The 14,182-nt window shown below is 43.9% G+C and overlaps 1 protein-coding gene across 2 annotated transcripts in view; it reads left to right on the top strand.

Annotated features, from left to right (window-relative positions):
• PITPNC1 (phosphatidylinositol transfer protein cytoplasmic 1) overlaps positions 1-14,182 on the top strand; it is a 256,794-nt gene that overhangs the window by 35,917 nt on the left and 206,695 nt on the right. The window lies entirely within an intron of this gene.

The following is a 14,182-nucleotide window of genomic DNA, read 5'->3' on the forward strand; positions in this document are numbered from 1 at the left end:
CTTAATGCTGACACTTCAGCTATGGAGCCAGGGTCCTGTGTCCCCTCCTCCTGCTCATATAGGATGACCAGAAACTTCTTTGCATCCCTTTGAATGCCATCGACTGTCTGCCGCTCTCTGTTATACTGACTGTCCATTTGCACATGTTGATTGCCTCCTCTGCCCAGGAACTCATTAGCTTACCAGCAAAGGGATGCTCTCAACCCTGTTCAGACAGTTTCCTCTTCCGGCTCTCACAGGCCTATAACATAACCTTCACATTCCCCTTGGCAAAATGCTGTCATCTTTTTGGGGGAGGTAGACTAGAAGCCAAAAGCACAAGATCTAGACTCAGACCACCTGGTTTGAGCCCTGGCTCCCCTTGGCAAGTGACTCAACCTCAGTTACCTCATCTGTAAAATGGGAATAATAATAGCACCTACCTTGTAGGATTTTTGTGAAGATGAAATCCCCCCACAGTGTCTGGACCCATGAGTGTCACTGCTTTTTACATGTCTTTGTGCCCTCACTAAACTGGGAAGCCCTCCAGGCACGTCCCTGTCCTCATGGGGCTGACATTCTACTGGTGGAGACAGACCATAAGTAAGCGAACACAGAAATAAATAATATAATTTCAGATGGTATTGAGTGTAATAAAGAAAAATCAAATTAGGGTAATATAATCAAGTGACCTAAGGTGCCTGTGGGTGTGCGTATGGGTGCTATTTTATTTTATTTTCACAAATAAGATCTTTTATTTGTCACCATTAAAAGTCTGAATTTTAAACAGATTCTTGGACTGGTGGCTCATATCCATCAGCTTGTTCAACTTTAGCACCTGTCTCATCCCCAGTAGCTTTTCTAGAACTACTACCTTTACCATGTAGCTCCATGAGTTTTCCCAATTCAAACTTGGGCTTCTTCAGCTTTTTACTTTTCTAACAAAGACATCATGGAGCAGATAAATAGATTGACAAGCCTTTTCTATGTCTTTTCCAATGCTGTCTGGAATCCTGCAAACCAGTAATGATATATTAGAATAAACCTACACTTCATTTAATATGGGTGCTATTTTATTTTTAAAATTAATTAATTAATTAGTTAATTAATTTATTTATTTTGCTGCGTTTGGTCTTCGTTACTGCACACGGGCTTTCTCTAGTTGTGGCGAACAGAGGCTACTCTTCATTGCAGTGCGTGGGCTTCTCATTGCGGTGGCTTCTCTTGTTGCGGAGCACAAGCCCTAGGCGTGCGGGCTTCAGCAGTTGTGGTGTGTGGGCTCAGTAGTTGTGGATCACGTGCTCTAGAGCACAGGCTCAGTAGTTGTGGTGCACGGGCTTAGTTGCTCCACGGCATGTGGGATCTTCCCGGACCAGGGCTCGAACCCGTGTCCCCTGCATTCTTAACACTGTGCCACCAGGGAAGTCCCTATGGGTGCTATTTTGAATAAGATGGATGGAGAAGGCTTTTCTGAGGATTTGACATTTGAACAACGGTAGGATCCAAGTGACAATCTGGAGGACAGCCGTCCAGGTAGAGGGAGACAGAGGGGTCAGCAAGTGCTGGCGTGACCTTGGTGTGTTTGAACGAGGAGGAGAGTAAGGGTAGAGCTGGGTGAACAGGAGGAGCACAGACAGGGTGAAGCGAGGGCAGGGGGAGGAGAGGGGACGGAGGGATGAAGAGGGCAGACTGTGAAGGGCTTCAGGGCTTGGCCAGGAGTTTGGGGTGTGGTCTCCTTACAGCGGGAGCCACTGAGAGTTATAAGCAGGGGAGTGACATGATTTTTTTTATATATAAATTTATTTTTATTTATTTATTTATTTTTGGCTGCATTGGGTCTTCGTTGCTGCGCACAGACTTTCTCTAGTTGCAGCTAGCGGGGGCTACTCTTCCTTGCGGTGCATGGGCTTCTCATGGCAGTGGCTTCTCTTGTTGTGGAGTATGGGCTGTAGGTGCACAGGCTTCAGTAGTTGGCGCACGGGAGCTCAGTAGCTGTGGCTCACGGGCTTAGTTGTTCCACGGCATGTGGGATCTTCCTGGACCAGGGCTCAAACCTATGTCCCCTGCATTGGCAGGTGGATTCTTAACCACTGTGCCACCAGGGAAGCCCACAGTGGTTGTTTTTGATATGCTTGTTTTGGAGGTGGGAAGGTTCTCACTCTGGACATCCACTGATAGACCTGCAAGATTATGAATCTTGACATGTAGTCTTGAAACCGTGCACCTCAGATTGGGACTTGAACCCACGCAGCCGGAACTCAAACCCGGCCAAAACCCACAGTCTTCCAACTGAGATCACAGCTGGTTTCAGGACTTAATGAAGCTCAGGTTCTTGACGTCTCATCGCAGAAAGAATTCAGTGAGAGACCAAGTGATAGGTAAGAAGTGGATTTGTTTAGAGAGAAACACACTCCACAAACAGAGGGTGGGCCACCTCAGAAGGTTAGAAAGGCCGAGTGACATGATTTGATTTCTGTCTCTTTGCTGTATGGAAAGTCGAGGCAAGAGGAAGAGCAGGGATAGAAGGGCACCAGGGATTCTTGGACTTCAGGGATGTTGAGGTTCAGGGATTTGTTCTGATGGCCTTTCGGGGGAGGTGGAGTACTCAGTTAGTTTGATGATAGCCTTCTGTGGTAGGTCTGATAGTGTCCCCTCAAAATTCATGTCCACCCAGAACTTCAGAATGTGACCTTAATTGGAAATCGGATTTTTGCAGATGTAGTCAGTTAAGAACCTCGAGATGAAATCATCCTGGATATAGGGTGACTGGGATCCTTACATGAAGAGAGGACACAGACACAGAGAAGATGGCCTTGTGAAGGCGGAGGCAGAGGTTGGGGACATGCAGCTGTAAGTCAAGGAATGTCTGGGGCCACCGGAAGCTGGAAGAGGCAGGAAGTATTCTTCCCTAGGGCCTTCAGGGGGAGTGTGGCCCTGCTGACACCTTGATTTTGGACTTCTAGCTTCCAGAGCTGTGAGAGAATAACATTTCTGTTGCTTTAAGTGACTCAGGTGGTATTATTACTCTGTTATTGCAGACACAGGAAACTAATGCAGTTCCTAAGGGTCTTTGGTTTCTTAGGAGATTGCACTGGGGTGGAGGGTGGGAGTCTTATCAGGAGCTTTGACAGCTCTTTAGACCTCCCTTAACATCAGGGAGGGTGGTCTTAACCAGGAACTTGAAGGAGCATTAGTAGCCCAGAGGAGGCGTCTGATGAATGTTGGTTGAATGAATGAATGAATGCATGAATGAGTGAGTGAATGAATAGGCCTGTCTGTGAATGAATAGGGCCGTGATCTGCCCTGACCATCATTAAATAGCCCCAATTGTGATAATTATAAGCTACCATCTACAGTGGCATGGATGCCCCTTCTGCCATGTGCCTTCTAAGCTCCTGCAGGTTGAGAAACCAGATTAATTAAGATCTTTGGTAGAATTTGGATGAGAAGGACGGAGTTCCTGAGTGAGAGCCTACGTGACTTTCGAATGCATAGAATGTGTGGATTTTAGAATCTGGACTTTTAACACTGATTTTCTGAGCTCAGGGGTAATTTTTTCTTCCTTCCTTTTACATGTTCATTTAGCTGGGTCAAATTAGGAGAACTGGAGAAGCAATCCAGACATATAATCCTCTGCCTCAGCAACAAAAAGCAGTCCTGCTGATGGTTTATTGCTACTAATTTTTTTGTTTTGTTTTGTTTAGAGGTTGAAACTGCTGAACAGTGAGAGGAAACTCCAGGCCACAAAAACTTTATTTTATTGTAATCCTGCCAGGGGCCCACCCCCTCTGCTACTATAAATTTCTCTTGGCCTGTCCTGTAGAAAGTGTACATGGGCTGAGATCAAGCTTTTTTTTTTTTTTTTTAATTAAACTAATGGATTGCACTCTCCTCCATAAAACATGGGTCCAGGTGGTGATGCCCTGCTGAGCATCAGTCTCTCCCAGGAAGCCTGGCCCTTTGTCTTAGTGATACAAATTCCTCGTGTCGTAGTCTGGACACACAGTAGGTACTGAATGAATGCTTCTTTAATTGAAATCAGGGCTGAAATGCAAAACTGTTTGGGCATGTGTACCTGGACAGTGTCCATTTCTATGTCAGTTTCTCTCCTGTGTAGTTGATGAGCTTCCTAATGTTGATTTTTAAAAGAACCAAGAACTGTATTTAGTTAATTTAAAAAAATGCAGACTAGGATTCAGAACAGCTGTGTTTGCTGTTGGCATGGCTGTTATCCTCCTCATGCTGGTGTTTTGTCACAACAGTACCACATTGTAGAAACAAAAGTTTAGAAAGAGGGGCGGAAGGAGGGGGGTGGGATGAATTGGGAGATTGGGATTGACATATATACACTAATATGTATAAAATAGATAATAATAACCTGCTGTATGAAAAATAAATAAATAAAATAAAATTCAAGGAAAAAAAAAGGAAAAAGGATGACTTTTCATCCTCCAGCTACCAGTACAACCTGCAGCCTCAGCGCACAGTACTTAATTTTGTATCTGGTAATAGGGCGCAGAGTCAATTCTTTTTTTTTTTCTTTTTAACATGTTTATTGGAGTATAATTGCTTTACAATATTGTGTTAGTTTCTGCTGTATAACAAAGTGAATCAGCTCTGCATATGCACATCCCCACATCCCCTCCCTCTTGCACCTCCCTCCCACCCTCTTTTTCCCACCCCTCCAGGTGGTCACAAAGCACCGAGCTGATCTCCCTGTGCTATGCGGCTGCTATCTTACATTTAGTAGTGTATATTTGTCAATGCTACTCTTTCACTTCTTCCCAGCTTACCCTTCCCCCTCCCCGTGTCCTCAAGTCCTTTAATAAAGTGCCTTTATTCCTGTCCTGCCCCTAGGTTCATCAGAACCTTTTTTTTTTTTTAGATTCCATATGTATGTGTTAGCATACGGTATTTGTTTTTCTCAGAGATAATTCTGTGAAGCAGATGTGTGAAGGGCTGATCCTTATGGAAGCTAACTTTTTTTGTTTTTTAATTTATTTTTGGATGCATTGGGTCTTTGTTCCTGTGTGCGGGCTTTCTTTAGTCGCAGTGAGCTAGGGCTACTCTTTTGTTGCAGTGCGCTTCTCTTGTTGCGGAGAATAGGCTCTAGGCACACAGGCTTCAGTAATTGTGGCACACGGGCTCAGTAATTGTTGCTTGCGGGCTCTAGAGCGTAGGCTCAGTAGTTGTGGCGCGTGGGCTTAGTTGCTCCGTGGCATGTGGCATCTTCCTGGACCGGGGCTCAAACCCATGTACCCTGCATTGGCAGGTGGATTCTTAACCACTGCGCCACCAGGGAAGCCCTGGAAGCTAATTTCTTATAGAAATAAATATATTCTGCAGCCCTGGGAAGGGGGGCGTGAAATTATTCTAAGACACTTCCTTTTTGAGTGCGTTTGAATATGTTCATGGGTTGTGTAGAATTTTTTGCATCCCGTTATCCAATGTATCACCTTTTGACACATTTCTTGTTTATAAGTATCCCAGCCAGTGATGAACACAGAAAGAAGATAAAGGAAAAAAATAAAATGAGCAGGAAAACAAAAGAAGCAAACAAGCAAGTCAAAAAAAAGGGAGGGGGGGGATCTTCCCTGGTGGCACAGTGGTTGAGAATCCGCCTGCCAATGCAGGGGACACGGGTTCCATCCCTGGTCAACATGCCGTGGAGCAACTAAGCCCATGAGCCACAACTACTGAGCCTTCACTCTAGAGCCCGCGAGCCACAACTACTTACTGAAGCCCGTGCGCCTAGAGCCCGTGTTCACAACAAGAGAAGCCCTCGCACCGCAATGAAGAGTAGCCCCCCGGTCACCGCAACTACAGAAAGCCCGCGTGCAGCAACGAAGACCCAACTCAGACAAAAAAAACCCCAAATCCCCACAAAACCCAAAACCTCTTTCCCAGTAGGTAATAACTTTGGATGTAAAACTTATCAGGCAGGCAGGAGGAGGGTGAAAAGTCTGCCTAAAATGAGAGCTGTCTGTAGGCTGCATTCAGGTTATCACAGGTCACCTGCAGGCTGGAACATGGCCAAAACTAGGGTGAGGCTATTGAGACACGCCCCTGGGGACCCAAATTGAAGGGGTATCCCCCAAACTCCATAATCACAATGAATAATATTTTTAATCCATTGTATTTAAAAAATCATCATTAATGCAAAATATTCCTATGCTGAATAAAATATCAAAATGTTGAGTGCAGGATCTGACGCTGCACGGGCAAACTCAAGCTCATTCACCTCTCTAACCAGAACGTCACTGAGCTCTCAAAAGGAAAAATTTCTCCTTACTCTAAGCCTGGCTTCGCTCTGAGTTTGAATTCTAGCTCCTTTAGGACCAGCTCTATGAACTCAGGCTCTCAACTCAACCTTTCTGAGCTTCCTTTTGTAAAATAAAGATAGCGCTTTCCATTGTAGGGCTCTGGGGTGGTTTAAAAAATATGCCTGTGATATACTGGGCACATAGTAGATGCCCAATAAACCATAGCATTGAATAATTCATAGTTACTCACAGAGAATTCAGTTCGTCAGGAGACCCAAGCAGGTCCTGCCTCTTACACGAGTCTCTTACACGTCTGTCAGGGTTAACACAGCTCTGCTTTCACTTTATAGAATGTCTCAGAGTATAGCCTGGTGCCTGTGCTTTGAACACTCATACATCCGTTCAACTGCTCAGTAACCGATTTCCTGTTTAGTCGTAGCTCCTTGCCTGGGCCGGGCCATGGATGGCAAGTTGATATCTCTGCACCTCCCCCTCAGAGCAACTCAGCCTTCCGAAGCCATCCAAAAGTTAGGTTTGGTAGCAGCTTTTATTTATTAAGGCCTCCTCCATCATTGTGAGTCTCTCTTGAGTGCATTTCCACACCTGATGGTTCATCAGGATGACGCCTCACCCTTATTGTCACTTAAACTGTCCACAATCCTGAACTGGCCTCTGATTTGCTCCGCGGAGATGGGGCCATATTCCATGACACAGGACTGAAGCTGGGGGCTGAGTGGAAATCACATGGGCAGGAGGGTCGAGTGGGAATCCGGTTACTATTTGATACAGAAAACTGCAAAGCCCCCCACCCATTTTCTCCTATTGTCCAAGGCTGGTGGGACCAACCGTTTTTTCAGCCTTTCTTCTAATCTGATCATAGCTTCAGAGATGACAAAGCAGAGCCCTCACTTCAGTTATTCTCCTCCTTAGTTCTAAGGATGCAAAATGAGATGGGAGAATGACGGGAGAGTGTCCACTCAAACAACTTATTAGATTTTGGGGAGGGGGGTCTTAGTTATCATGAATGGGTCGTACGTTTTGAACATTCATCACTGCGTCCTGCTCTTCAGCGAGAGACAGTTTGTAAAATAGGAACGACATACTTCTGGCTTCAGTTGTGTGTGCTTTGGACTTAAGCTCTTATTTTCCACTTAATTAGTTAATAGGAATTTATCGAGCTAGGCACAAAATGATACAAAAGATTAGGAGAACGGGATTTTTGACCCTGAAGGTTTATGACGTAGTTGGGGAGAATAAATTGTGCTCGAGCTGAGCCTTTAGGCTGATAGTCCTACTGCACTTATATATTCTCCCATTTCTGCCCTAGAAATGTTGCTCAAATTTGGCCTCTTCCTCTTTCACACTCTTGTTTTAGGGCTGTCGGTCCTCATTTACTGCCCAGGCTATGGCAGGGCCCTACCAAGCTCTATGGGAGCCTTGAGGCAAAGAAAACTGTGCACCCCCATGTCCACTTATCAAAATATCCTCCCATGTTGACAACCAAGTGGGAAAAGTTAATAAAAGCTCTACAACAAAAAAATACAACTATATGTAAAGCCTCATGTTGTCCAATCTGTTCCTATATCATTGCCCACCCTTGTAAACCCACCCAGCATGGTGAGGGCTGGGGGGTGGACAGGTGGGGTGGTGCTTGCAGTTTCATAATAAAGCAGGGTGGTAAAACAAAGGGTAACATTCTGTCTTCACTTACACAATTTTTTTTTTTTCCATCGTGGACTTTCTTGGCTTTAATTTTGATTTCTAAAAAAATATTGCATTAAAATAATATTCATCCGAATCGCTGAGTTCTTTGGCGTCCCCGTAAATTTTGTACCTCACTCTCTCCGTACCTAATCCTGGCTATGACCTGCTGCAAAAGCCCATTCCAGGCTGTTAGGTGCACAGCTGACAGTGAGTGACCTTCCTAACAGACCAACAGTGATCATGTCACTTCCGCATTTACTCCTGATTGTCTAAGAGGTAAAATCCAGCCCTGTTGGCCTGGCTGCAAGCCTCTTCACAGTCTGGGCCTCCATTTACCTCACCAGGGCATCTGCCCCACCTGGCCCTGTTCCTTCCTCATCACGCCTCTTCAGGACTGCATCTTTGCCCACACCACAACTTCTGCCTGAGTTGCGCTCCTGTCCCCAAACTCCTTCACCTTGGACGTCCTGCTTAGCTCTTGAGTTCTACCTGGGATAACAGCTCCCGGCTGGGCTGCCTTTTTGAGTTCCCCAAGTAGGCTTAATTGCTGTTTTCCCATAGAAATTTATTTGTTTCCACTCGATTCCTATCCTGGCTGTTACACTCACGATTCCACTGTGATTTATCTGTTTACCTGTGTCCCCAGTTACACTGCCTGCTCTCCTTGAGGAGAGCAACCGGGCTTTTCATGTCAAATGAATAATGAATACAGCTGGATACAGTGAAAAAAAGCAGTAACAGCAACTATGAAATAATTCATGGAAAACAATAGAACAGCCTAGCGGGCTCTGCTCTTAATGTCAGGCAATTCTGAGTTCAAGTGTTGGTTGTCCTTAGCTAGCTTTGTGACACTAAAATTTTCAGATTTTTACTATGGAAACTTTCAAACATAAGCAAAAGTAGAGAGACCCAGGACTTACCTGGTGGGCCAGTGCTTAAGACTTTGCCTTCTAATGCAGCGGGTGCGGGTTCACTACCTGGTCAGGGAGCTAAGATCCCACATGCTAAAAAACCAAAACATAAAACACAAGCAATATTGTAACAAATTCAATAAAGACTTCTTTTTTTTTTTCCTTTTTTTTTTTGTTTTGCGGTACGCGGGCCTCCCACTGCTGTGGCCTCTCCCGTTGCGGAGCACAGGCTCCGGACGCGCAGGCTCAGCAGCCATGGCTCACGGGCCCAGCCGCTCCGCGGCATGTGGGATCCTCCCGGACTGGGGCACGAACCCGTGTCCCCTGCATCGGCAGGCGGACCCTCAACCACTGCGCAACCAGGGAAGCCCAAGACTTCCTTTTTTTGAGATTTATTTATTTATTTGTTTGTTTTTTGGAGGCGTTGGGTCTTCGTTGCTGCACGAGGACTTTCTCTAGTTGCAGACCCAATAAAAACTTTTTAAAAAAAGTAGAGAGACCCCTCTGATGAACCCACACGGGGCCCACCCCGAATGCCCCACCCTCCACTCCTATCCTTGGATTTTTTTTGAAGCAAATTCCAGACAACATATTATTCCAAATAGAATTATTTCAATAAGAACATTAAACTTTTAATTGATTGCAAACTCAATATGAACCACGTGCAAAAAAGAGCTGTCAGGGGGTTTGGGTCATGGGGAGGCCCTTTTAAAGCAAGTCTTGAAGGATGAATACGGATTTTGGCAAAAAAAGGTTGTAAGTCGGAAGCTGTAAGTCATGTGTGTGTAAGGGGTCAACAGATTGTTTTGCTGGAACAGGGGTCAGAGCAGGGAGAGGGAATGGGAAGAAAAACCTAGGTGTGGAACAGATAGGGGGCCAGGCCCTCGATGCTTCAGAGGCAGCCTTTTAGGTGGGGGGGGGGGCTGGGGGAATCTTTTAGTTTTAGGTAACAATGTGTTCCTTTGAAGGTCTGCACTCAATTGTGACAGGGGGCTGAGGACAGTAGTAATATTGATTCAGTGCCCTTCAACTGTCTCTCAGAGCACTTTCCTTGTTAACTGATTTCTCCTTTAACAGCAAAAGAAATCATCACTGGACATTTAAAGAACTGGCTCCTCTACCAGCCACCAGGCTTTAGTGGAGGAGAAATGAGAACTCAGTTTTCCATGCTGAGCCCTACACTAAGATGACCTGGCAACTGTGTATTTTATCCCACTGGGTTTAATCCTTATTATGAATAACAGAGCGAAGCTTTGTTATTCACAGGAGTTGCATTTCTGCTGCTGGGAGAATTAGCTGCAATCTTATTCGCAAGGTGCCTTCTGATGCAATGAGGTCTTTTGAAGTGTGCATAAATAGAGGCTATTGTTTAGGCATTTGGAGGTAAGGCTTAGATTGCTCCAGAAGTTCCAGTCTGACTCTAGGTATCTTTGTTTGGCTGATTCTTTTTTTTTTTCTCCCTGGGGCCACAAGTAGTAGTTTTCTCCATATGGCTTTAGCGACTTGCCTCTTCATCACCTCCTGAAACTAGGGCACAACCAACAATTTTTCTGTAGGGTTTTCTGCTTAGAGGAGGAGGAAATTGTTCTGAGTCCAAAAAAACAGAATGGAGAAAAAAATGTGCAAGTTTAACTAGGATATCACACAGAAATGGAGCCTTTGGTAAAGAAATAATTTTGTTTCTGATTAAGATTTTTTTTTTTAAGCTAGGAGAAATAGAAGCATAGTAAAGAGTGAGCCTATTAATTTATTGCCACCTGGAATCTCTTAGGAGACTTTAGGATCTCCGAAGGAGAGAACTGATCATTTTTTTAAGTCTTCGAAGCTCGCACACCCCAGTTCCCCAGCACAATAAGCCGTTCTGGGCCTTTGGAGCAGCGGATGTGAAACTTCGTCTTCAAAACCGCAGAGAGAAGTCTCCTTTCTTTGAAGGTGTTTATTTTCTGAAGTTTTTACCTGGGATCCCAGCTAACACACATGGCTGTTTTTTGATTTTTTAATTTTTTTCTTGCCATGAGAAATTTTAGGATCTACTCTCTCAGCAGCTTTCAAACGTACAATCGAGTATTGTTACCCACGGTCTCCACACCAATACATCACATCCCCAGGACTTCTCTCACCACACTGCTTTTCTGGAAAGGCTTATTGAAAATGATTTGTGGGCTTAATCTGGGTGTTTTCTTTTGATCACCTCCGTCTGCATGTGTCCCTAACTGTATGGCTGTCTGAGGTTCTTCCACCCAGAGTGAAGTGATTTTCTCATCTGGAACCAGATGCTTCCAGAATCGGGGCAGCTTCCTCGACTTGCGGGAGGGGGTACCAGACTTCTCCAGGACCCAGGAAGCTGCCCTTTGTAGGTGCTTCATGCTTGCTTTATTCACAACTCCGTCTTCATAATGTTACCTCCGTTTCTCCCCTCCACTGGATCTGTTTAGAGCCACCGGGCCATTCTCTCCTCTTTTGTGATTCTGTGAATCTAAGACTAGAATCTAGTCCTTCCCGAGGGATAAGATCTTCTGGTGCGAAGTCCTTTCTCACCATCCACAGACAAAATCATCATTAGGCCATGTTTACTGAACTGCAAAGGTGGGTGCATCATCTCCTTCAAGCACTAACACTTTTATCTCTTTGCCCTTCCCCCTTGTCACCTGTGCGTTGTCACCCAAGTGATTAAAACCATTTGGTTGTAATTCTTCGATTTGCACTGACCTTCTAAGGGGTGTCCATGTCGACACAGCAAAGTCCCTTCTCTTGCCTTTTCTCCTCCGCCATGTTTGAGCTTGGCTTAAAGGCTTGGTATTTGGAAGAAGTTAAAAGTGATCCAGTGACTTGCTTTGGACCATGCTGATACACATCTTTTGAAGCCTTAGACTGGGGAGTGTCAATTTAATTTGGATTCTGTCAGCTTGTTGCATTCTGATCACCTGTTTTGAGGGCTTCCTGAGAACCTGAGATTATTTGATAAACTGCCATTGGAATAAACCACTTTTCTTTAAAGGGAAAAGAACTTTTTAAAGAAAGTAATAAGCATACCTCTATATTTTCCTGACAGATATCAAAGAAAAAAAAAATCTTCCTGTTTTTACCTTGACAAGACATCTAACATCGCTGGGAGGTTTTGCTTGCATGAGAACTTCAACATTATAATCTAGAAATCTCAAGCTCAACAACTTTCTCTGTCTGGGGATGGGGAAAAGGGATGATAAAATAGTTTTCTATACAGCTGGTTACCAAAATAGTCAAATATGAAAGCTATTTCATCTCCTTTTAAAAGGTTAGTCTTTTGATATATGAATCACAATTGATGCTAAAAGGAAAGTGTTAGAAACATAAACTTTTTTTCTCTGCTAGTTCAGGTTTTGAATGTTTTAATCACTTAACTGTTTATTTTTCTGGCAGTGAGGTTAGTACTGGTAGCCAGTGATTACCAACAATTAAAAAAACAAGTCATCTAAGACAACTCTTACACTCCCAGAAAACCCAATTAAAATCACACTTCGTTTTTTGCTTTTATGGTTTAGAAGTAAATTCTGAATCAGTTTCATGATTCTTGTGGTATTTTTCCAAATTAATGACTTTGGACATTTGGACACTGAGCTGTGTGAATGCTGAATGTGTTTTCTTCCCTTTGCTATCAATTAGATATTTAAGAATGCATCTTATGAAGGAATAGCCACCTAAAAATACGCCAAAGGCCACAGTCCTGTAATCCTTCCTCAGACGGAATACTGCACAGGAGACTTTAAAAAATTGCGATTATATGTGTCATAAAGTTTACATTTTAACCTTTTTGAAGTGTACAGTTCAGTGGCATTAAGTACATTCATAATGCTGTGCAACCATCACCACTACGCATCTCCAGAACTTTTTCGTCAACCCAAACAGAAACTCTGTACCCATTAAACACTAACTCCTTGTGCCCCCTTTCCCGAGCCCCTGGCAGCCACCATTCTACTGTACTTTCTGTTTCTATGAATTTGACTATTCAAGGTACCTCATATAAGTGGCATCATGTGTCTGGATTATTTCACTGAGCATAATACTTTGTAGGTTCATCCACGTGGTAGCATCTGTCAGAATTTCCTTCCTTTACAAGGCTGGATAATATTCCATTGTATGTAGGTACCACATTCTGTTTATCCACTCACCTGTCAGTCAATGCACAGGAGACTTTTAAATTTAATTTTTGCTCTCATCACACACATACACAAAAAGGTAACCACGAGAAGAAATATGTTAATTAGCTTGACTGTAGTAATCATTTCACTGTGTATAGGTATCTGAAATCATCATCTCAAACGCCTTAAGTACATATAATTTTTATTTAAAAAAACAGAATAGTATAAAAATTTTATTTTTAATATGTGCCATTTGGCATCTTTCCCCCTAATTTCCTGGCATTCTTTCACTTGGGGGTCATTTTTTGAGCCTTACATGCTGACAGGTGCTGAGAACACAGGAATGAATGAGCTCTACCCTGCATGCAGGGAACTTCTTTTCTGGTTGGGTAGACAGACCAGGAAATAGGGTCCAAGGCTTGGTGGTGGCCACCCAAGCAGAAAGCAGAGGGGAAGGTGGGTGACTCACTGTTGGAGAAGGGCTACATCCATTGTGGGTGGGAGTGTGGGGGCCTGATGAATGAAGGCCTCTAGGTCATGTTCTAAGTTCTCCTACTCAAAGGCTAGAAATAGATATCAGCAGAATTAAAGGTCATGTATAGAAGGAGAATCTGATATACCGCAGTACTCCACCTCTAGGCATGATTTCTTGTAAATTATATTCACGTTTTACCGTCAAAGACACTTCTCTCCCCTAAAATACTAGAGCACAACTTTAACTCATTTGGCCCCTAAGTAGACAGGAGGTTGTGTGGGGTATGACAAACTTTCAAGCAGTATTACCATACACTGTGCAGCACCTTAAAATTTTCAACATCTGATCCGTGCATTCTATTCCCATTTGTACATACAAAGAATATAATTAACTTGTCCATGGTGGAAGAATATAGAATCTGGACTTCTGGCATTTAGCCTACTGTTCTTTTGTCTATATTTCCTAGTACCCTGTATATAACAATCTGTGAAATTTTTTGTCCTCTCCATGTGTTAGCCATATGGGGGCTTTGGGAAGGTCCAAGAAGGTAGATCTCCAGGGTGCCAATTTGCACATTATATTATTGACAAGGTGGTAGAACTGATGTGCATTTGGATGGTTGCGGATGAGCTGAGGGCAACAGATGGACTCTGACCCATGTACCCTTAACTTGAAAGAGCAGACTAGTACCCACATTCACAATATGAGAGTTTCAAAGGCAGCGAAAGCATG

Source organism: Neophocaena asiaeorientalis, unplaced genomic scaffold, assembly GCF_003031525.2.
Source record: "Neophocaena asiaeorientalis asiaeorientalis breed wild unplaced genomic scaffold, Neophocaena_asiaeorientalis_V1.1 scaffold30, whole genome shotgun sequence".
In the NCBI taxonomy this organism is placed as follows: Eukaryota; Metazoa; Chordata; class Mammalia; order Artiodactyla; family Phocoenidae; genus Neophocaena; species Neophocaena asiaeorientalis.